Consider the following 24,742-nt stretch of genomic DNA (forward strand, 5'->3'; position numbering starts at 1 on the left):
TGTGCCAGCACCCCCTTTGCACCCTGCTCATACCCACCTCTGGAGCGTGCCCTTCCATCCATTCCCCTCTGAAGCTGCTTTGAGCAGAAAGGATCATGGAAAGTAGCAACAGCAGACAGATCAGAGTGCCTAGAAAGCTAACCTGGTTCCTGGCTTGGGCTGGTCTGAACCTAGCTGTTGGCAGGGAGCAGAGAAAGCAAGGGCGCCTACTAGAGGGAAAGTAGTCAGACATGAGGCAGATTGGTTAACAGGAGAAAAGGCATGCAAATGCATCAACGCGTATACACGACAGCCTTTGAAGTGAAGACCCAAATGCAGTAGAAATTGGACATTTTTATAGTTAGGTTCAGCAAAGTAAGGGCATATATAATGGACTGTACAAAAAGGGAATGATCTAATGCTGTTGGATGGAGTGGGGACACCCAGCAGGGCCTGTCTGTCTAGAGTCTTCTTTGTCTCTCTGGGCAGTACTCCCTCCTTCTGGATGTGGGGCAGGACCCTCTCTGGAAAGGGGGTCTAAAGCCCTACTGTCAAACATTGGTCAGATAATTTATTTTATTTATTTTTTTTTTTTTTTGAGACGGTTTCGCTCTTGTTGCCCACACTGGAGTGCCGTGGTGCAATCCTGGCTCACTGCAACCTCTGCCTCCCGGATTCAAGCAATTGTCCTGCCTCAGACTCCCAAGTAGCTGGGATTACAGGCACGTGCCACCATGCCCAGATAATTTTGTACTTTTCGTAGAGACGGGGTTTCTCCATGTTGGTCAGGCTGATCTTGAACTCCCGACATCAGGTGATTCGCCTGCCTTGCCCTCCCAAAGTGCTGGGATTACAGGCATGAGCCACTGCACCCGGCCCCACAATTTCTTTATGGTCAGTTTTTACCCAGAAAGGTGAGGGGAATGAGGGGAAAGTTAGAGTAATATTTTTAGGTTTTATGACTGGATTTGGGGTAGAGGGGTTCTGGTTTCTGACCTGCCTTGGAGAAGAGGGTTTCCAGGCCAGCCTTGGATGAGAATGGGACAGGGACAGGAGGGTAGGAGAATGTCAGAGAAAAACTTTGCTTCTGAGGCTGCTGCTTGGGTCTTCATCTTGAGGTATTTTTTTCTGAGCCCCAACGGCAGAAGTAGGCATTGGGGGGATGTCCCAGATCAAGGGTTGAAGGCCTGATATGAGGATGGCACCAGCATCAGAGGCTCTGGGCCCAGGGAGCACACAGGTGAACCAGCAGTGTGCTGGCGTAGGGAGGTCCTGGCAGATGGTAGCAAGGCCTGCTGCAGTGCTGGGTTCTAGGAAAGGATAGGCTGTGAAGACCATGGCAGGACACCACCACTTAATACGAGCATACTGGGCTGGAGTCCATGCCTAGGGAACAAAACAGGAGCTGTATTCTAGCCTTAGAGTATAGGTTGGGGCTTGGTCTCAAGTTACGGCAGGTACAGGAGAAAGACCTGGAGGCCCTGGACAAGAAAACCCACGCTGTGGCCCCCTGAGCTATCAAGTGAAGCTCCCTGAATAGAGTCCAGATGCCGTCTTCCCTGGCTGTCTGCAGCCACACCCAGCAGCAGCTTCCAAGGGCTTCACCCTCCACATGGTGGTTGCCTTGTGCTCCTCTAGGAACCGCTCTGCCTAATTAACCAAGTTGGCTTCAAATTGTTTCTGTAATAAAAAGAAAAGGGAAAAAAAACAGAAAAGACAATCAACTGAATCAAGATGCAAGAGAAGCAATTCGGCTCAGGTATGCTGCCCTCACCCCAGTGAATAACAGGCTCTTGAACTGCAGTGATTTCTGTGTTGGAATAATTGAACCACAACTCATTGCTTCTGCCAGCTACTTTGATGAGGGTGAGCAGTTGGGACCTGTGAATCACTACCTTTCCACCTCCTCAAGCTGCCCTTTGATCAAGCATCCTCTGGGTCTCCTGCAGAATGAGTTGCAACTTGAGTTGCCGTCTCCAGATGGGTGCATATTTACTAGGATTTCTGAAATGCTTGGCAGAGCTGCTGGAATAACACTCATTCATTTACATATTGTCTGTGGCTGCTTTTATGCTGCAGTGGCAGAATTGAGTCATTATTACAGGGATGATCCAGGCCACAGAGCCTAAAATGTTTGCTATGTGACTCTACATATAAGTTTGCTGACTCCTGATCTAGATACTGGATAATCTTGAAGAACATGCAACAAGGAGACTCACAACAGGTGTTGGTGTGAGTTTCCATATAAAATGGAAGCAGTCTTCCAGATTGTGTACCAGTCAGGAGCTGGGGAGGTACCTGGGGTAGAGATTAATGAAAAGGATGTGACTGAGAGCAGGCTCATACCTGTAATTCCAATATTCTGCTGAGACTAGGCAATATAGTGAGACCCTTTCTCTACAAAAAAACTAAAGCCTGGGCAATATAGTGAGACCCTTTCTCTACAAAAACTAAAAGTTAGCCAGGCATGGTAGCACATGCCTGTAGTCCCAGCTCCTCAGGAGGCTGAGGTGGGAGGATCAGTTGAGCCTTGGAGGCTGATACTGCAGTAAGCCGAGGTAGCACCACTGCACTCCAGCCTGGGTGACAGAGGAAACCCTGCCTTAGGAAAGAAAGAAAAAAGACTCCAGCCGTTGGGTTTAGGGCACACTTTAATCCAGTATGAGCTCATTGTAGCTTAACTAGTTATAGCTGCAAAAACCCTATTTCCAAATAACTTGACATTCTGAGATTCTGGGGGACATAAATTTGAGAGGACACTTTTTAACCCAGTATATGAGCAAACTCCAGTTAACTTCTGGCAGCCGGCAAAGATCACAGGCTCTGATGCTGGGCCCGCCAGCTCATGATTCTCCTCCCACAACCTCCTTTTTTTTTTAATGATAAACCAATATTAGCAAGATCTCATCAAAATCCTGAAGAAAACATGACATTTAACTGGTCTCTTTAGAAAATTTCTTTTGAAGAAAATACGAATGGGGAGAAATCTGATGTATGGAAAAAAAATCCTTAAACTCCAGGTATTCTCCATTTTCCACCATTCATCAAAGTGATTTTTAAGATTGTGCATAATCTGAATGGTCAGGTTCTATCCTGCATTAATAAGAACATTTATCTGTGTCTGTAGCAGAGACTTTGCTTATCTGACACCCATTTGCTTCTTATCTTCCCCAGACATACAATTGATTGTGTGTTAAGGCCTGGCTGCAAGATGGGAAAGAGCCGTTCAACTGCATTAGCCTTTGTATGAACAAGAAATAAGCCTGTATTGTGATACTTCGTGGTTGTATGATACTACAGGAGAGTCTAACCTATCTTGTGGCTACATTATCACTTAGAGTTACTGTTTCAGCTGTAAGCTTTTATGAACACATCTGTCATTCATGGTGAAGATGGGTATGAGTGCGATCCTCCATATAATTTCCAGACATCATTAGCTTGACAGGTAATGACATCAAATTTAGCAATAACCTTTCTTTCATTTCTGACCCTTCAAAGTTTGAAGTGGCCCTAGGGTTATGTGTGTCTTAACTAACAAGGCTGGCTGGCTGGAGAACTGTTCCGAGGTATGCTCCGCAGGGACCACAGTTATTACTGCCTCTGTTCATGACTGCACCTCTGGGCACATAGTAGGCATTTAATTAGTACTTGTTAGATGTGTAAACATTGGAAGCATACACTAGAATAATGATACATAGTTAAGTGTCTACAGTTTTATTTTCAAATTAGTTACCTTGGTTATTTAAATTTTAGTCAAGTATGATGATTTTAAAAAAACAGTGGTTTTCCAATGTAACAGGAATCTATCATTCCTGTCCACTTGCTTGATCTTACAAAACTCCTGTCTTTGTAAAATAGGGGATATACAGAATAACAGAGGCCACGAACAGAGCCCATAAAGTCAGACACAGTTTTAAATTCTGCTTATGTGCACGGGGACGTTCACAAGTGGTTTTAATTCTTCAGCCCTCAGTTTGCTATGGGTAAAGTGCCTCACTATAAAAATTCCACACTGCAGAATTATTAGAGTGAGTCAGAAGACATAAGTAAAATACTGGGTACAGTGCCTGCCACACAAATTAAGTGTGGAGTGGAGTATTACTCTATGTAAATACATACGAGTGTGTGCACACAGTCGAGACTCATTCTTTGAGGATTCCGTACTGATGGATCCACTATGATTTATCTGTAACGCCACGTTAATACTGCTGGTGCTTTCGGGGTTATTCCCAGACGTGTGAAATTGTGAAAAATGTGTCATGCCAAGTGCACATTCCCAGCTGAGGTTGAACACGGTGACATTCTGCCTTCAGGTTTCAGCTCTCATTTAGTAAATAGTTCCTCTCTCTCTCTTTTTGTCGTCTATTTAGTGCCACATGTTTTGCACTTTTTGTGCTTTTTGTTGGTGATTTTGCTACTTAAAATGTCCCCCAGGGTAGTGCTGAAAGGCTGTCGAACGTTCCTAAGTGCAGGAAGGCTGTGGTGAACCTTACTGAGAAAATTACAGTGCCACTGGTGGTGTGTTTAAAGTTAATGAACCAAACATTTATATTAAATTGGACACAGTTAAGCAGAAACACATATACATCAAGGTTGTCTATTGATTGATCAAAATCTTCTAACCACAAATTCGTAGGAACCTAACACTGAATTTCTCTTAGGAGCAAATGTTCAGTATTTGCTATTTCAGTGTTCCTGGTAACTTTGTAAAACATAACTGTCATGAATAACAAGAATAGACTATATTCATAGCAAAAGTACTTTCAATTCATTACATTTATGTAAAATAAGTTTCAAAAAGCCTGTTCATCTCTCAACAATTAAATAAGAATATATACTATTTAAAAGATTCTGGGTGTGGTGGTGGTGGTAAAACTACATACAGTTGAATAGACTCCATCTAGCTTCATAATGAAATCAGTAATCGTAACTGATAATTATAAAGATGTTATAAGAAACAACATGTGCGTTGTTTCACCTAATCTTCATAAAAAGCATGAAGCTCACAGTATTATTGTATCTGATTTACTGAAGGGGAAACAAGCCGCGCAGACTGAGTACCTTGCCTGATTTTATATTATAAGATACAGAATTGGAAGTCAAGCCCAGAACCTTTGATTTGCAGAGTACTGGACCTTTCTTTCATTTCTAGCAATACATAATGTTTCATAAAATGATTTACTGATATTTGCTCATCTACTGAGCAGAACATTTCAAAATCCAAGGCTCTCACTGAGTGAACTGGTAGCAACAAAGACAGGTATTTATACACTTTAAATCAAGTATTTCTTATTAGCAAGAACAGTAAACAATGTAAGAAAAGGAACAGATGAGCAATGATCTCGTTCATTTCATGTGTCGTGTGTTCATTGTATATTCCTCTTCTAAAATCTTGTTAGTTCTCTTCTTTCTTTCCTTATATCCTATTGAAAATGAGAGAGACAGAGCTTCAGAACTTTTCCATAAATTTTCATACCAGACACAGAATTGCTTATTTAAGTTCTCTGTTGAATAAGTAAGGATCAGGGTATTCTAGGTTTGTTTGAAAGTTACATAAATTCAAATTTTGAATAATATATGCATTCTAGGTTCAATCACACCTCATATTTGCATATAAGATTTTATACACCATAGCAGTTCTTTCATCTGAATCAGGTTATTTGGTTTGTGTGGCATAATCTGTCTAGATGCTTGTTTTAATAGATGCAAACAATAGTTTGTCAAACAGGCACGTCGTAATAGTGGTGCATTTTCTTTTAAATTAGGAAAGCTGGCGTGTTCTGAGGCATCATCTCTAGATCAGTGCATTTGTTCCAGTGATGTTTTTGGCTTTTCTAAGCTTATAAATGTAAGTAATAGATTCACAGGATTGCAGAGCTGGAAGGGGCTTAGTGTTTGTTATTTTAGCTATCTCAGATTCCTTGCGAGAAAACTAAAGCCCAGAGGGGTGAAATCATTTACCCAAGGTGATACAAGTGGCTCACAGCAAAGACACTTCTCATGCAGTAATGATTCCCTGGTGTCACTGACAGGAGAAACCGTGCCGGTTAGTCCCTGATTGTCCTACAGTGAGTAGGATTTAGATCCATTAGCAATGTGAGGTGAGCTGAATTCTTTTGGTCATAATTTTCATGCACTGGGTCATAGCAAGCTTGGGGCAATGATTAGATCAAGACTGCCTCCGTTCTTGCGTTATGGTTGATAACTAATGAAACAGGAGATCTATGATTGGATCTAACTGAAGATTTTAACAAGGAGCAGAGCCTATGGCTTAGGTGATTTTCACAAATCTTTTTCAACACCGTGAACTCGCTTTTCTCTTTTGGGCGATCACATGGTGGTATAAGACAGCTGATGATCTCAGCGGCTTTTATGATGTGGTTATACCTTTATTTCAGGAAATATTCTTTGAAGTACTTTTATAAAGGAAAATAGTAGAACATTAATATAATCAATTTCCTGTGCATACTCTGAAACTGTCAACAGAAAACATGGTCAGGACTTGGAAGCCATACACAAAATGCATTACTATTCAGACAAAAGTACAAGTGAAAGATTTGCTGGCAACAACTCCTGAATCATCTATTAGAGATAAGAACCCTAAAAGTGTCTAGTCTATAAAATTGAGAAGACACTCATAAAGTAAGCACTACACCTGAAATGATTGGTAGTAAATGTCCAAACTATATTCTCATTCTTTGAAATAGCTATACATTTTAAATGTCAGCCTCAAAATTCTTGGTTAATGCTCAGATTGGTTTCTTTAAGAATCAGATACAATGGGTACCAATTACTGCCTGGCATTTGAGTGCAATTAATAAAACATTTTGAAATATTTTTTGAAATCCATGTAAATTACTTCTGCTGTCTGACCGTGAATGAGAAGGCCGGCCCTAGCCATTCACTGGGGTACCCTCTCCCTCTTTAGAGCCAGGCAAAGGGCGAAGTCTCGACCTGTGGACTCTGGCTACTTTATGATCTAACCCAGGATGCTGTTGTGTTCTCGGCCTCCACAGGCTGGAGGTCCAGCCCTGGGGCTCCCTTAGAAGTAGATTTTAATAATCTGTTTTCCTACATGGGCCAAATCTTTTCTGTGCCAACCTAGACTGTGGAAAAGAAGAGCAAGATCCCATGGGTGGCATTCCTAGGGAGGTCCCACCACAGTGGATATACTGTTTTTAAGCTGCCCATGTCTCTATCGACAGTTGCAACTCCCTTTTCTCCTCGTCCCCAAGAAGCCAATTACTTTGCCAATGACAGGCCTATCCCTCTAACATTCAGGTCCTTTTGCCTCTCAGACGAGGTAACACAAATCCATTTGCTCATTCTCTCTTAGGGAAGGGGAAACCAGACTTCAGGGCCTAGCTGGCATTTTGGAATGGAATGCAAAAATTCCTCTCCTATCAGTGAAGTGAGCCTATAAGAAAACAAGACATCTAATTTCTCAATAGTTTACTCTGCTCTGTAACTTGTCACGTGACACAGACGCCTAGCATGTTCACTTACTGAAAACAGAAAGATGAAACTGAATGTATTTCCTCACTTTGTCAGCCTTCAGAGTTGTTTCTCTTGTGTAGGTTTCCCACTAAGTGATTTTCTTCCATTGTTTGCTGAGCACTCAGTAGTTTATGGCTCTAATTGTAAATCCACCTAAGGTTTTTAAGGGGTATTTTGGCCATCCCGAGGTACCATGAATTGTAAAGGGGAGACTAAAGAGCCCCAACGAAGTTTGTTTTATTTTTATTTTTATTTTTTTGAGACAGAGTCTTGCCTTGTCACCCAAGCTGGAGTGCAATGGCATGATCTCAGCTCGCTGCAACCTCTGCCTCCTAAGTTTAAGCGATTCTTCTGCCTCAGCCTCCAGAATAGCTGAGATTACAGGCGCATGCCACCACGCCCAGCTAATTTTTGTATTTTTACTAGAGATGGGGTTTCACCATGTTGTCCAGTCTGGTCTTGAACTCCTGACCTCATGATCCACCTGCCTGGGCCTCTCAATGTGCTGGGATTATAGGTGTGAGCCACCTCACCTGGCCTACTTTATTGTATTAAATTTGTTGTTGTTGTTGTTGCTCTGTTGAATTGAAGAACCAAGGAACAAAGTTTTTGCAACTCTTCTTGGAGGCAGCAGTTCTTCTTGTTAGTGGTTCTGGCTGAAGACAATCTGGAAATTCTGAGTGCAGTTCTCAAAACTGTAGACATTGGTAAGTCTTTGGAAGCCAGGGGTCCTCAGTCATCTAAAGCAGGGATTGCTGCCATCTTGCCATCTGCTGAGCTCATGTGGCTGAGAAGGAGGAGGTGGGTTGAAGGCCCACCTGTGAATTTTTGCTGTGATCTATCTTGCCATCTGCTGAGCTCACGTGGCTGAGAAGGAGGAGGTGGGTTGAAGGCCCACCTGTGAATTTTTGCTGTGATCTATCTTGCCATCTGCTGAGTTCACGTGGCTGAGAAGGAGGAGGTGGGTTGAAGGCCCACCTGTGAATTTTTGCTGTGATCTATCTTGCCATCTGCTGAGCTCACATGGCTGAGAAGGAGGAGGTGGGTTGAAGGCCCACCTGTGAATTTTTGCTGTGATCTGTCTTGCCATCTGCTGAGCTCACGTGGTTGAGAAGGAGGAGGTGGGTTGAAGGCCCACCTGTGAATTTTTGCTGTGATCTATCTTGCCATCTGCTGAGCACACGTGGCTGAGAAGGAGGAGGTGGGTTGAAGGCCCACCTGTGAATTTTTGCTGTGATCTGTCTTGCCATCTGCTGAGCTCATGTGGCTGAGAAGGAGGAGGTGGGTTGAAGGCCCACCTGTGAATTTTTGCTGTGATTATATCTTGATTAGTGCAGACTGCTAGTCATTAGTGTCTTCATTTTGCATTTCACTCAACAGAGTAGATGAAATCTTAATACCTGGCCCTTTCATTTTCAGTTAGCAAAACTAATATATCAAGAATGCTGACGAGCAAGCAAGGCAAGGACTCTCTCTGGTGTGTAAACGAACCTTGAGTCTGTCCTTTTTGACACAAAGGGAGGTTTTACTTGTAGTCAAAGTAAGTCCGAGAGAAAGAGGCCCTTCCATCTGAGGAATCCTGATAATTCTATATTCAAAAATTGTGCTTTTTTTTTTTTTTTCCTTTCTGAGAAGGAGTCTTGGTCTGTCACCAGGATTGAGCGAGATGGTGCAATCTCAGCTCACTGCAACCTCGGCCTCCCGGGTTCAAGCGGTTTGTCTGCCTCAGCCTCCTGAGTAGCTGGGACTACAGGCACATACCACGATGTCCGGCTAGTTTTTTATGTTTTTTAGTAGAGTTGGGGTTTCACCGTGTTGGCCAAGATGATCTTGATCTCCCAAACTCGTGATCTGCCCGCCTCAGCCTCTCAACGTGCTGGTATTACAGGCATAAGCTGCCGTGCTCCACCCCAAAATTGTGCTTTTTTAAAAAAAAATTGTATTTCATCCAGAGTGTAGTGTATGGAATGACTTCTACCTAGACATTCATGAATCTTGAATTACCAGCATGTCCGTCTCTCTGCTTCCGGTAAGATTCTATTTGACTCTTTCTCATTGTCTGGTATGGTTTACCTAGTATCTCCCCCTTTCCCATCAGGTATTAATAATCCTTAATTCTGTCAACCTCCCGGAACCACCCTTCCCGGGGACAGCCAGCATGCCTTCACATCAGGGATCTTCTCCCTTCAGCTCCCTCCCTTCTCTGTTTCAAAGCTGGTTTTCAGCAGCTTCGGGAAACAGTTGGCCATCAGTCTACATTCTGTCACCTTCTATGTGTCTCAAGTGTCATTAAGTTGTATTTCAGCCCCTGTCTTCTGGCTAAGTAATTCCACTCCTTTATCCTGCATCATACACCTTTCTTCCTCATGCCGTTTCTCTGGCTCTTATATATACTTTCTATCATTCTGTAAAACATCCTGGATGGCTTTGAAGGAATCTCTGATGGCTGGAATGTCAGCAAACTTATGACCAGATACAGGAACCTGATATCACCAGCACACGAGCTTTTCTGACTCACTCTTACCAACCACCCTTCCTGCCTCATGTTCTCCACAGCCCAGAAATGTGGGTCTGAGTGAAGAACAGGGGGCAGCAGTCAGGGGATCTGGGTTCTAGTCTTAGTTTTCTCTATGGTCAAGATGCCAGAAAAATAACTTTAGTGAAACAGACACTTTTAATCTTCACAACAAGGGTGTGAAATTGAACCGCTAGGAAACATTCTCACTATAGGTAAAATAACCCACCAGAGTTGTGATTTGAATCAAGTTTTGGTCAAAATGATATTTCATAATATTATTTTCTTTGTACCTGTTTCTCTTATGTTTTCTACAAATTATTATTACTTTTTTAATTTGTAGAGACAGCATCTCACTCTGTTGCCCAAGCTGGAGTTCAGTGGCATGACCACGGCTCACTCAGCTTCCTGGGCTCAAAGGATCCTCCCACCTCAGCCTCCTGAGTAGCAGAGACTACAGATGTGCATCACTGTGCCAGGCTAATTTTTAAGTGTTTTTTTTTTTTTTTCCATTGAGACAGGAGTCTCTCTTACACCCAGGTTGGAGTACAGTGGCGTGATCATAGCTCACTCAAGCCGGGAATTCCTGGGCTCAAGAGAACCTCCTACTTCAGCCTCCCAGGTAGCTGGGTGTGCAGTCTCACTGTGTTGTCAGACTGGTCTCAAACTCCTGGTTTCAAGTGATCTTCCCACCTCAGCCTCCCAAAGTGCTGGGATTGCAGGTGTGAGCCACTGTGCCTTGCCAGTGATTTTTTTTTTTTAAAGAATGCATATAGACTTCTGTAGAATGAATACATCTTAATAAAATAGTTCTGCAAAATTAGTTCAAAATATGTCCATTTCAGACTTTAAGCTCCAAGAGGTCCTGGGTGGCCCTCTATATCTAAGGCAGGGCACAGTGCCAGAACATAGCTGAATGAATGAAACATGACTATACAAATATTTGGTACGGTTGAAGTGCAAGTGAAGCCCAAGCCCTACGCTGTTGCTCCAGTCTGTGGGTTCCCAGTCCTGTCTGCCCATTGGAGGTACCTGCAAAGCTTTAACATCTCTCATGGCTGGGCCCCACCCCAGGGCATTCTGAGCTAAGTGGCCTAAGTGGGTCTGGCGTCCCTGAGTGTCTAAACATCCCCAAGGTGATTCTGACAGGAACTGAATCCAATGCTTTCCTAATTTAATTTGCATATGAGTCACCAGAGGCTCTTGTAAAATGAACATTCTTATCCAGTGGTCCAGGATGGGGCCTGAGATGGGCTTTTTATAATAAGCTGCCTAGTGCTGTGGATGGTCTTGGTGGGTGGTGCACACGTCCTCACTGGCTGTTAATGACACACTTGTCCTAAAAATCCCTCAAAATAAATCATTCGTATTCTCTCTCATGCCCTCCCTTCTGGCTGTGGCAAAAATGAAGTGTGCAGTTTGTGGCCAAACCATAGTTAAATTAATGATTGTGGGTGACACCCCTGAACAGTTCAGGCTCTAGGTAGGCTTCTGCTCCCCAGGGACTGAATTAGCCTAGGGATTTTCCAACATTAGTCTGCAAAGTCTTATCTGCCCTAAAATCAACTTCCTTCTTTGCCCATCAGACTCATTGCTCCGTTTGAGAAGCAGTGGTGTAGGGGTGTGGTCTTCAAGCCCTCAGGACCGGGGTACTTTCTTGCTTTCACATTTAATACTCTAAATTCTCTCTATCTTGGTGATGGCAGGGACCTGACATGATGGAGCAGAATAGCCCCATCTACCTCACGTCTGATCTCAAGAGTTCTAGAGCTGCTTTGAGATTTCACAGACTGACTCAGAAAAGCAGTTCCCAAATGCCAGTTGAGATCAAGTGCTTTATTTCTAGATTGAATTCAAAGTGATACATGCAAAATATATGCATAACTAATATTCATCCTTTAAATACAAAATAGAGCCAATTTTCATAGCTTGCAAACTGTGGGTTAAGACCAATGTTATTTTTAGGGATATGTGCTTAAGGCAACTCAAAATGGAGGTTCAATAGAGAACCCACGAGGTCTCTTTTTCATAGGCGAGGGATGGTAGCTGAAGAGTGGGTGTAGACACAGGCATTCCACTCACAGAATGGAACAGCACCAGCTTCCCTAAATTCATTCTAAAATCGCAGCTTTCCTCTAGCCCAGGACAAAAGGCCACCCTCTTTGTCTCTCTTCCTCTAAACTTAGCCTGCACTTTCTCTCTGCTGTGCCTCTGGCACTGATCACTTTTCTCATCTTTGAATTCTCTATAAATATTCATAGGATGTAAGAAATGATCCAGGAAGCTGGCTCTCTAGTTGAATCGCTAATGCTGCCGGATAAGTAAATCATTCCCACCCCTGATCACGGGGTATGGATTAGATGACTGGGGAAGGCTGGAAGAATTAAAAGAACCAAAGCTTGTTTCAGTTCCCAGGGGTCAGTGGACCAGGCTTCCAGGCCTTATAGGATAATGCCTGTGAGCCAGGTGATGCCTCCAGCCCAGTACTCCAGGAGCAGCAGCTTCAGTGGGCATTGAGAGTGCCAGTGGGTCAGCCAGTTCCTGTCAGGGAAACCCACATTGTTCATCTGGAACCCTGTGTTAAATGTGGGGTTTGAGGTTTATGAGGAAAGGCAATCATCATTTCTAGCAGTGCCCACTTAGCAGATTGTGGATTCTTCCCAAGCAATGCGCAAAGAAGGGAGAAGGGTGAAGTCATAACTCTTAGTGTTTCTAAAAGTTTACCACAGTCTTAATGTCTCTGTACTTTTTTTTTTTTTTTTGCTGTTCCCTTAGGTCCAAAGAAATGCCTAATAGGTAAGTTTATTAAATAGCTAGGTCCAAACAACTTAAACACTTATGTCCTAATAATTTAGTAGCCATCTGAATTCTTTTGTTTTTGAGACAGGATCTCCTCTGGTGCCTAGGCTGGAGTGCAGTGGCACACATATGGCTCACAGCAGCCTTGACCTCACGGGCTCAAGCAATCCTCCCATCTCAGCCCCGCCCTGTGTAGCTGGGACTATAGACATGCGCCACCACGCCTGGCTGATTTTCATATTTTTTGTAGATACTGGGTTTTGCCATGTTACACAGGTTGGTCTTGAACTCCTGGGCTCAAGTTATCCACCCATTTCAACCCCCTAATGTGCTGGAATTACAGGCGTGAGCCACTGTGCCTGGTCTAAAATAATTATACACATAAATTGAAAAAAAATTTTTAATATTTTCACTTCCTTCTTAAATAACTACACTAATGAATGTGTTTGCCTGGCAGGCACTGCACAACTTTCAAACCAAATTGGACCTTGCCACCTTTGTTTCTTGTTCCTCACTGAATGATTTGATTGCCTGGTCATACACCACAGTATCCAACAACCCAGCTTCACAGAAAGGGAAATCATTACAAGGAGTGTAGCATCTAGGTTGAAACTGCGAGCTACCTTGAGTTAATGGTCCCTGTGGTGACCAACAGATGTTACTAGACTTTCCCCAAAATGTCAAAGTATCTTACAGATTTCCTATGAGTTTGTTCACTGTGCATCGTAGGAGACCTCTGCACAGTTCGAGGACTATGGCCTAACTGGAGACTTTGAAACTGAACTCAGGGAGTGTGTCACCTTAACTGAGGAGGGTTTGAAGATTTAGTACCATGAATATACTGCAGGGCAACCACGGCTTTGCGGATCTGTCTGGACCGTGGATGCTATCACTGACGGCAGCATTCGGCGTTAGATCTGCAGGATATCCTCAAGTCATTCAGTTTATGTAAGACAAGTGATTCCTTCTCTTACGTAAATGACTCTGTGGAGAATAAGCTGCTTCCCTCATTCAAGATGGGTTATTTAACACTTGTTATGTGCCAAGCACAGTCCTGAGTACCTGGAATCTGTCAGTAAACAAAGGATAAAAATCCTTGCCCTCCTGGACCTTAGATTATGGCCTCTTCATTTCAAGGCAAAGAACGTGGAATATTACAGCCTTTGGATTCTTTTGCCAAGCAGCACAAGAAAGTCATGAAAGGACTTTTATTGCCTCTAAAGTTCTATTTAATGACTTATTTTCAAAGATGAAAATTCTGCAGAAAACAGGCGTACTTAAGACATGTAGAACCTAATCAAGTGACTGAAACTAGAGGGAATTATTCTATATTAATGAAAATCAATGATCTATGAATACTCTCTTAATGAAGACTGATGATATATGAATGCATTGTGAGTAAAGAAGCAACTTCTGTTAATAGGCTGATTATACTTAGAATGTTGATACATAGTTGAATTGGACAGTCCCCTTAAGTCATCCTCATCTTTGTTTATTCTCAGGAAATGTGAAATGGCATGTATTTTGAAACGCTGGATATATTATAGTGCTTTTTCATTTACTTTGTGGTATAAAATAAATAGCATGTGGATTTTTCTATCCCGTGGTGGTAGGTAGCAGAATTCACATCCAGAGTATCCTTCATTTTAGCTAAATAATTAGAGCTGTATTTGAATTTGTGATAACGGTGGGAAAACTGCTTTTCTCTTTTAGAGAAATAGGAGAAGCTGGTATTTTTACATTATATTCTGACTGGGCCAGTCTTCTTCGAACACATTTTCCTTCAAGTCTACAATAAATTAATAATAAAGCACTGCAAATAAAATCTTCTGAGATTTAAGACTGGGTTGTGGCATCACAAGTTCCGTAAGCAGTGTTTTTTAGACTTTGTACTAAAACAAGTTAGTATAATATGTGGCCTATATATAAATGGTAAAATAAAAATGTTTTCCATCTGCATCAGGGAGTGTATATCCGTGAGTACAAAGCAGATCACCCATATTCCAGAACTCAGAAACAACTATTGCTAAGACTTTTGTCTATAGTCGGCTAGTCTACAAAGCTTTATGCATATATATATAGCAATAGTAGTAGTTATAGTTATATAAAGTTTTGCAGCCATGTGTGTATAAGTGATTTTGTTTATATGATACATATAAACCGTATCTTTTAGTTTACATCCTATTCTGAACATTCCCCCAGGTCCCTACATACTTTTCTAAAACATATCTTTTTTTCCATTGCTGCATGTTTTTCGGAGTATAGGTGACTATGGTTTATTTAATCTGTCACCTACTAGGAGTATCTAACTTGTTTCTTAACCCTGTAAAATAAGGTTTATGAAACTATCAAAGATTTAATATTTATCTATCATATTTATCAAAACATGAGCATTCCCCCAAGTTGATATTAAAAGCCACTAGTACTTTTCTTCCTGCATTCATCACACATTCATTGAGCATCTGCTATCTACACAAGAGGCCCAAGCCTCTGCCAGAGATGCAAAAGAAATCTAAATATGAGGCCTGACTTTGTGGTGGGCATGGAGGTGAGGTGCTTCCCCGCAGAGGAGGCTGGACTGTTTGGAGCCAGAGCTATAGAACTACATTGACAGCTGCCTCTTAAGCCACTCACTGAATGATCTAATCTAACGTTACCATTGGTAGCATTTGCAAAAAACAGGGATACTTGCTGAAGAAATACTACTATCATTAATTTGATTTAGAGTAGGAAAAAAAGAAAGGCAGTTTGTCATAGGGACTGGAAATCAGAAAAAGTGTTTTTTAGAAAAAAAAATGCACATTTTCAAATAATCCCCACTGAGAGCAGATGTGGAAGCCTAGGAAATGTGTTTTGACTCTAGAATGAATCTGTTTGTTTATTTGGCCTGTTGCTCTGCAGGCATTATTGGAAATGAGTTGACACTGAAATATGGGGCTGGTCTTAGAGTCCAGAGATCTGGTCTTTGCCACTTCCTCTGCTGCTTATTAATCAAGGGACTCTACACTACTGGGTTCATTTCCCTGGGCTTCAAGCTGCCTTATTGACCAGACAAGATCTCTGAGTAACTTAAGAAAACACACAGAACAGACATAATAAATTGCATGATATCACAAACTGGGAAGAATTATTGTTGTGGATGAGAATGCCTTAGGTGAAAAAAAACACAGGCTTTGAAATGAATAAATTCTGGCTCGATTTCTCTATATCAAAACCCCCACATCCCTTGTGACAATGAATTAAACTTCACTATCCTAAAGCCTAGAAAGCATTAAGCATGAGTGAAAAGGGAGAGAAAAGGGGAGAAAAGGAGAAAGGAAGAAAATAAAGAGCCAGGGTCTAGGGAGGGAGTGTGATGGGGGACGTAGAGAGAGAGAAAGTGTATGTGTGTATTTGTATGTGTGTGTTAGACAGGGAGGCGGGCGGTGGGGGAGAGAGAGAGAGAGGAGTGTAGGGTTGTCAACTTGAATGGCAGAGAACCCGTGACTTCTTGACAAACTAAAAGGGACTAGAAGGCACAGGGACAGGCAGGTAGGAATCTATCTCACTGCTGGTGGTGTCACCCTCCTTTCCAGCTAAAGATGCCCACCTGGTGGTCTGACAGAGCTTTGAGATCTGTCCGTGGATCTTGTCCTCTTGGATGAAATGCCTGCTCTTGTCTCTGGAACAGTTGTTCCCAAAGTCTTTCCTAATTTCCCTGTAGGACGTTAAATCCAGTCTGTCCTCAGAAGCTGGAGCGACCAATTTCAGTTTGCCTAGGACTCTCCCTGTTGAAGCCCCAAAAACCACAGGTCCTGTCTCAGTCTCAGTCAGGCTAGGATGGTTGGGGCCATACCAAAAGCTGGAGTGAGGGTTTGGATGCCATGATAAGCAGGTCAGAGTAAATGGCTTCCTGTTTGAAAGTAAATTTTCCAAGAGGATGTGCAATCTCTGCAACTTACAGAACTAGGCCACTCCAGAAAACAGAATTTTGGGAGAATAATTGCTTTCAATATAGTTAGTTAAATCCAAAAGAAGGAGAGAGACTGCGACATGCATGTACACTTTGAGATGCTACCCTTCCGCAGCTCAGCCACCAGGATCTTGTCATGTACCGACATATTTATACTGACTGGCGCAGGCCCTAGCTACCTAAGCTGTAAATGACACAATCCAGAAGAAACAAGAAAACTCTTGGTTACCATATTTCTCTTGGTTACCATAAAACTCTTGGTTACTCATAATGTGAAGAATATTTTATTTATTCATTCACTCATTCATCAAAAGGTGTGGAATTTACACTACGTGTCTGTTGCATGCAAAGTGCTGGAGCCATGAAGAATCAGGTTGTAGACTATGTTAGGTAATTAGACAATGCAGGCAATTACCAAATGACAAAATTTTCTGATAGAGACTGATATGGTTTGGCTGTGTCCCCACCCAAATCTCATCTTAAATTGTAGTTCCCGTAATTCTCTCTTGTCATGGGAGGGACCCAGTGGGAGATAATTGAATCAAGAGGGTGGTTACCCCCACACTGCTGTTCATGTGAAAGTGAATGAGTTCTCATAAGATGTTTGCTTCCCCTTCTGCCATGCTTGTAGGTTTCCTGAGGCCTATTGCTCTGTGGAACTGTGAGTTAATGAAACCTCTTTCCCTTATTAATTACCCAGTCTCAGTTATGTCTTTATTATTGGGGTGAGAACAGACTAATATAGAGACACACACAGGAGCTGTGGAAATACTTTTACCCTTAAATCAACTGTGGTTATTATGCCTGCAAGAAACAAATATATGACGAATATTCATATTATTTTAGATTATTACTCAAGACAACATATCCCACAGGTGACAGATAGCTGCTGATAACAGACTCCTTGACAAACCTTGCACCAGGTACTAAGAGTGATGTTGAAATTCATTCTACATTGAGGTGATTCTTAGAATTCAAGTGTTGAAAACTGGCTTGCTTCACTTAGCTCAAGCCTTAGAGGAACTCACATTGATTTTACTGACTCTGAATCAACTATAGATCCATGACCTTTTGTTGAAAATATTTGGGGCTGATTGTATTTTGCAAATCAGAAATTGTAGGATTTGGGATAGATAATAAGGCACAGATACCATATGCTGTGTTTATATGGATATAGGACAGCAGTCCTGACCAAAGGTATTAATAGTTCTATTGCAATATGTATGTATGTTTATGTTAAATGTAAAGACTATAGTTTGTGTCATGTGACTTCATGTCAGCTTTTGGTAATAAATTGATTTGAAAAAACTTGACTTTCAGGTTTTTTTTTTTTTTTTTTGCATTTTTATGAATTGAAACAAGGATTGTGAACATGTACTGAAGAGAGCCAACACAAAGTGTCTAGTGGGAGCTTCTGTTCCAGTTTCCCTTACACACACACACACACACACACACACACACACACACAGATGCACATTCACACAGCTAAGGTTATAAGGCGGTATTTAAGAAATGCTAAATGAATTGTGCAGTGAGTAAATGCTGTATAAGCTTAGAGAAGGAAGACCTACTTCTTGCTGAGGTTGTTAAGACCCCACAAAGCATATGGGATTCAGGAGCATCTCATGGGAGAGGTGCGTGGCTATGTGGAGTGTCTGGTACAGGGCAGCACAGCAGGCTGGTCACGGCCTTGGACAGAGGCAGGGGGGACAAGAGCGCTTGCTTCATGGGGAAAGGAATTGGCATTGCCGTCTAACTTTACCAATATGAATTTATAATGTTAGCTCCTATTTTCGTGATTCTTTTATGTTATGCTAAAATGGGAAAATTAATTGAAGTTTTCAAAGGCGAGTAATTATTTCTTTCTGTCTCATGGATGATGTGACATTTTGGCTATTGCCTACAGCAAAACTAGCTCCATTGCTGTTGGATGTATTATGCTGCTTTCTGTTATGTGAAGACCTAAGAAAACTTTATTTTCTAGTTATTTTCAAAGAAAACATGCAATATTTAGATCATTTGTTCTCAACATTGGCCATGCTTTGGAAACACGGTTCAGGCTCTGGGAGGAGGGAGGTTTCAAAATCATCCTGATGCTTGTTTCCCACTCCTGGAGTTTAAGGTACAGTTGATCTGGGCAGAGTCCGGACACAGAAATTTTTCAAGCCTGGTGAGTCTAATGTTAAAAACCACTGGTTTCAATTAATATATTTTGGTTGAATCTATTTAAGGGATAGGTAAAGTCAATATTTAGTTAATTTTTTTTGCAATTAGAATAAAAACATAAACTATAAAATAAAAATTAACTACATATCAACTAAAGTTTTTTAAAGTATGTTTTTAAACCAAAAGATCTTTGCCCCACTCTTTATTCATTTTATTGGAATAATACATTCTGCTAAAGAATGTCAGTGTTATGGTTCATGTACACACACAGGTTTATCATTAAAACCTGGAAATTGCTCTCCTCCCACGTAATTTCTATATTTGGCATTGAATCAAAACCGTAAAAGGGAGAGAGCTTCTACAATTTGTTCCATCTACAGCCCAGGGGTTAGCTGCAAAGTACGTTAATTTTAAAAGAGATGGTTAGCCTGAACTTTAACCTTGAGGAAACCAGGGACCTTAGAAATTTGCCAAAGGTCACACAGCTCACTGATGGTGGAGCCCCATCCAACCAGAGGTCTGATTTTGATTCAAGGCTGTTTATGCTACTGCGTTTGTCTGCTTGTATAGGCTTTAAGGGAATATAAGCTGGGTTTAAATGGGTGAAGACAGTTAAAAACAGAAGCAAAAAAAAAAAAAAAAAAAAAACTTTAAACTTTCAGGCTATCCACAAGATGTAGAATTATTCAGGAGGAGAAGCTACAATACTAGTGTAACATCAAATTATTTTCTTATGTGCAAGATAAGATTATCTTATTTGATGGATATTCTATTGTGCCTCACTCCTACCAGGATATAGTATAGAAGGTATCAATTGATAAAATTGACTAAAATGTTTTATAGGGCCTACTTTAAAGAAAAATAAATTATGCTTCAAGAATCAACATTTATTCCGATTGTAAACATTTGATATGCTTTCCATTGCCATCAAGAACAATAGGCGGCTATAAATCCTCAGAAATTGATAAGGGTTCAGGAAACTTTGGAAGCAAGATTCAATTACCTTCAGAAAAGTAGATACAGATCTTCTCACATCCAGGTCAACTGCATATTTGTAGCTTTTATTTCTAAGTCATAGCTGAATGATACTGGGTGGCTGCTGGAATGGCCCACGTTTGAGCTTTGTTTCTACATGGTGATATATGACCAAATCCTGCAATGAGACTTTTAAGGGGCATGCTGTTTGTGAGTCTCTATAGAAATAACACCATTAAGTTTAAGCTAGCTAAAACGTCCCCATCTGATGAAATCTCTAAATAAAGGGAAAAGAACTTCTCAGGAATACTGTTACGATACAGGTATTACTTGAATTAAAATGTCATTTAGCAAATACTTGTTTCTATTTAAGGTTTTTAATAGAAAAGATAAAAATCGACATAAAAGTTACTTGAAACCTTGGCGATTTGGTTAACTGGTTCCTTGTTCTTGAGGTCTCAGCTTTTCCCTGGAGCAGCGACCCTGATGCTCTTGGTTTTGCCAGCTGCATCCTCCATCTCAGAAACAACACACACAGGATGCTTTTGTGGACTGTGTTAGGACTGACGGCCCATGTAAAATTTATATATTGATTTCTTCTCCAAAATATTTGGACCAGAATATTTTTTCCAGAATTTAATGAAATCCTATATGAAATACAAAGATGATGGATCTAGAAAACATCTCCCTTTGCTTATTAAAAAGTGTGAACAGGAGCCTGGGGGGTATTGAAGCGAACATTGGCTTTGGGAATTCCAGATTTTGTTTTAGTCCTGTTTTTCCCATGAGTAGATACCTCACCATCAGTAAACCACTAGCATTTCTGAAGTCTAACATCTGAAAATGGGATAAAAAACCAAGTCATAGTCCTTGTGAGGATGGAAGCAACTTGTATGTTGTAATGCATACAAAAGTTATTTATTTATTTATTTATTTATTTTTGAGACGGAGTTTCGCTCTTGTTACCCAGGCTGGAGTGCAATGGCGCAATCTCGGCTCACCGCAACCTCTGCCTCCTGGGTTCAGGCAATTCTCCTGCCTCAGCCTCCTGAGTAGCTGGGATTACAGGCACGCGCCACCGTGCCCAACTGATTTTTTGTATTTTTAGTAGAAACGGGGTTTCACCATGTTGACCAGGATGGTCTCAGTCTCTTGACCTCGTGATCCACCCGCCTCGGCCTCCCAAAGTGCTGGGATTACAGGTTTGAGCCACCGCGCCCGGCCACGAAAGTTATTTTGACTTTCCATTAGTAAGCTCCTTCAAGTCAGACTCTCTTTTCTGTTTTATTTTCTGGACCAGAAATAATCACAATGAAATGTGTTAATTGAATAGGCGGGACAAAGCAATCTCAAAATAGTGATATATGTTGGCCAGGCGCCGTGGCTCAAGCCTGTAATCCCAGCACTTTGGGAGGCCGAGGCGGGTGGATCACGAGGTCAAGAGATCGAGACCATCCTGGTCAACATGGCGAAACCCCGTCTCTACTAAAAATGCAAAAAAAAAATTAGCTGGGCACGGTGGCGCGTGCCTGTAATCCCAGCTACTCAGGAGGCTGAGGCAGGAGAATTGCCTGAACCCAGGAGGCGGAGGTTGCAGTGAGCCGAGATCGCGCCATTGCACTGCAGCCTGGGTAACAAGAGCGAAACTCCGTCTCAAAAAATAAATAAATAAATAAAATAAAAAATTTTTTAAAAATAGTGATACATGTCTATTCTGTTTAGATGAGTACACCTGAGCTACGGTATTTTTCTTTTGGTTTTTAGAAAAACGTTTCAGCATCAACGTTAGCAAGTACAGGTTGAATATAGCCTATTACAATAAACAAACAGCTGACGATAAAATTGGCATGACTCCCTCAATTAACACAACCCATGTCACCAAAAGATCGGTTTCTACCACTTAGCCAAATCCTTTATTTATTGGTTATTTATATTAATAGCACACAATGTACAATTCATTCATTCAGAATCTTTCTAAGTCATGATTTTCCAGTGTTACTTCAAGCATTAGCTTTCTTTTGACTGATAGATGACTCCCTTACCTCTATGAATTTATTTATTTAATTGCATTTTATCCAATATTTATTTTTAGCATTACACACACACACACACACACACACACTCTAATTGAAAGCAATTACAATAGGCTTATTGCATTACTAGTGATGCTAGAAAAATTATTGCTCCAGTTTTACCTGGTTCATTGAACTTGTCCCCTGTATTTTACCACTTTTTCTTTTTTCTAAATGCCCATGTTAGATCAGAATGCATTTTAAAAGTGAGTGGAGAGAGAGGGGGACTCAAGATGGCGCTGTGAGAACAACCCAGGATTGGAGCCCGCGTTGAATTCGCAAACGGTGAGTCAGTGCTGCATTTCCAGACTGATCTTTGTTGCCCACAGAACGGGGAAACTCCCAAGTATAAAAAGACACGGGACGCCAGGCAGTAGGTCTGCCTGGCGAAGCCGGCAGCCGGGGCGGCGGCGGCCGGCCCTACCCAGCAATCCCCACAGGGCGCACTTGTCCGGATGCCTTGTTGAACCGGCAACCTGAGACTTGAGAGGGCTGGACTTGAGACTGAATGAGACTTGCACAGTAGCCCAGCCCAGGGGATTGCAGGGACAGATCGTTTGGGATACCCAGTGGGACGAACAAAACCGCGATTTCAAACTATCCCGGGCAGAATCCGAGATGCTCTGTGGGGGAGGGGCGTCCACCACTACGGAGGCAACCTGCCCCAACTGATATACACGCCCACCGCTGAGGCAGCCAGCCGTTGCCGAGGCAACCCGCCCCAACTGAGATACACGCCCACTGCTGACGCAGCCAGCCGTTGCCGAGGCAACCCGCCCCAACTGAGATACACGCCCACTGCTGACGCAGCCAGCCGTTGCCGAGGCAACCCGTCCCTACTGAGATACACGCCCACTGCTGACGCAGCCTGCCATTGCTGAGGCAACACGCTGCAACGAAGAGACTCCGCCGCAGGGCGTGGCGGAGACCACAGCAGAGCCGGCAGGAACAGCGTGAATCACACAACAGCAGGGCGGAGCCTCGGCAGCCAAACAGTGGCTAGTCTGCCTTCGAGCTGGGCAGGACACCTGATCGGACATCCAAAAATAAAGCCCAAACCCCTCAACACAGAGCATTTGAGGAAAAAAAAAAGGGTTGTTTAATGAGCTGTGTTGCAGCAGAATCAAACATAGCAGCCTAACAGCCCTGAATGAACAACAGAGTGCACAGCTCAGCAATTAAACCCCTATAAAGTACAAACTGTCTCCTCAAGCAGCTCCCTGACCCCTCTATATCCAAAAGACTGTCATTAGGCAGGCATCATCCTGGGACAAAGAGAGCAGAAAAAGAAACTGGTAGCATCCCTCGCTGTGCCACGGCTACTAGAGGTGCACCCCAGACAAGCAGGGTCTGGAGCGGACCTCAACAGTCGTTCAGCGAAGGGGCTAGACTGGTAGAAGGAAAACCAAGCAACAGAAATACTTCATCATCAACATTCTGGGTGTCTACTCAGAGACCCAAACGAAAAGTCAGCAACTACGCAGACGACCAGCGGACAAATCCACAAAGATGGGAAGAAACCAGCGCAAAAAAGAGGAAAACACACGAAACCAGAACACATCGCCTCCTAGAAAGGACCGAAACTCCTCCCCAGCAAGGGAACAAAGCTGGACGGAGAATGACTGTGACGAAATGACGGAATTAGACTTCAGAAGATGGATAATGAGAAACTTTTGTGAGCTAAAAGATCATGTATTAAATCAATGCAAAGAAACTAAGAACCTTGAAAAAAGATTCGAGGAAATGATAACAAGAATGGATACCTTAGAGAGGAATATGAATGAATTAAAGGAGCTGAAAAACACAATACGAGAACTTCACTAAGCAAACGCAAGTTTCAATAGCCGAATTGACCAAGCAGAAGAAAGAATATCTGAAGTAGAAGACCAACTCAATGAAATAAAATGAGAAACCAAGATCAGAGAAAAAAGCGCAAAAAGGAATGAACAAAGTCTCCAAGAAATGTGGGACTATGTGAAAAGACCTAACCTACGTTTGATAGGTGTACCAGAAGGGGACGAAGAGAATGAATCCCAGCTGGAAAATACTCTTCAGGACATCATCCAGGAAAATTTCCCCCACCTAGCAAGACAAGCCAACACTCAATTGCAGGAAATACAGAGAACACCACAAAGATATTCCGCAAGAAGAGCAACCCCAAGGCACATAATCGTCAGATTCAACAGGGTTGAAATAAAGGAGAGAATACTAAGGGCAGCCAGAGAGAAAGGTCGGGTTACCCACAAAGGGAAGCCCATCAGACTCACAGCAGATCTCTCGGCAGAAACACTACAAGCCAGAAGAGAGTGGGGGCCAATATTCAACATTCTTAAAGAAAAGAACTTTCAACCCAGAATTTCATATCCAGCCAAACTGAGCTTCAGAAGTGAAGGAAGAATAAAATCCTTTGCGAACAAGCAAGTACTCAGAGATTTTGTCACCACCAGGCCTGCTTTACAAGAGCTCCTAAAAGAGGCACTACACATAGAAAGGATCAATCAGTACCAGCCATTCCAAAATCACACTGAATGCTAAAGAGCTTCAACATAATGAAGAATCTACAACAACTAACAGGCAAAACAGCCACTTAGAATCAAAATGGCAGTATCAAATTCACACATAACAATATTAACCCTAAATGTAAATGGACTAAATGCACCAATCAAAAGACACAGACTGGCAAATTGGATAAAAATCCAAAACCCATCAGTGTGCTGTATCCAGGAAACCCATCTCACATGCAAGGATACACAAAGGCTCAAAATAAAGGGATGGAGGAAGATTTAC

Source organism: Callithrix jacchus, chromosome 13 (assembly GCF_049354715.1).
Source record: "Callithrix jacchus isolate 240 chromosome 13, calJac240_pri, whole genome shotgun sequence".
NCBI lineage: Eukaryota > Metazoa > Chordata > Mammalia > Primates > Cebidae > Callithrix > Callithrix jacchus.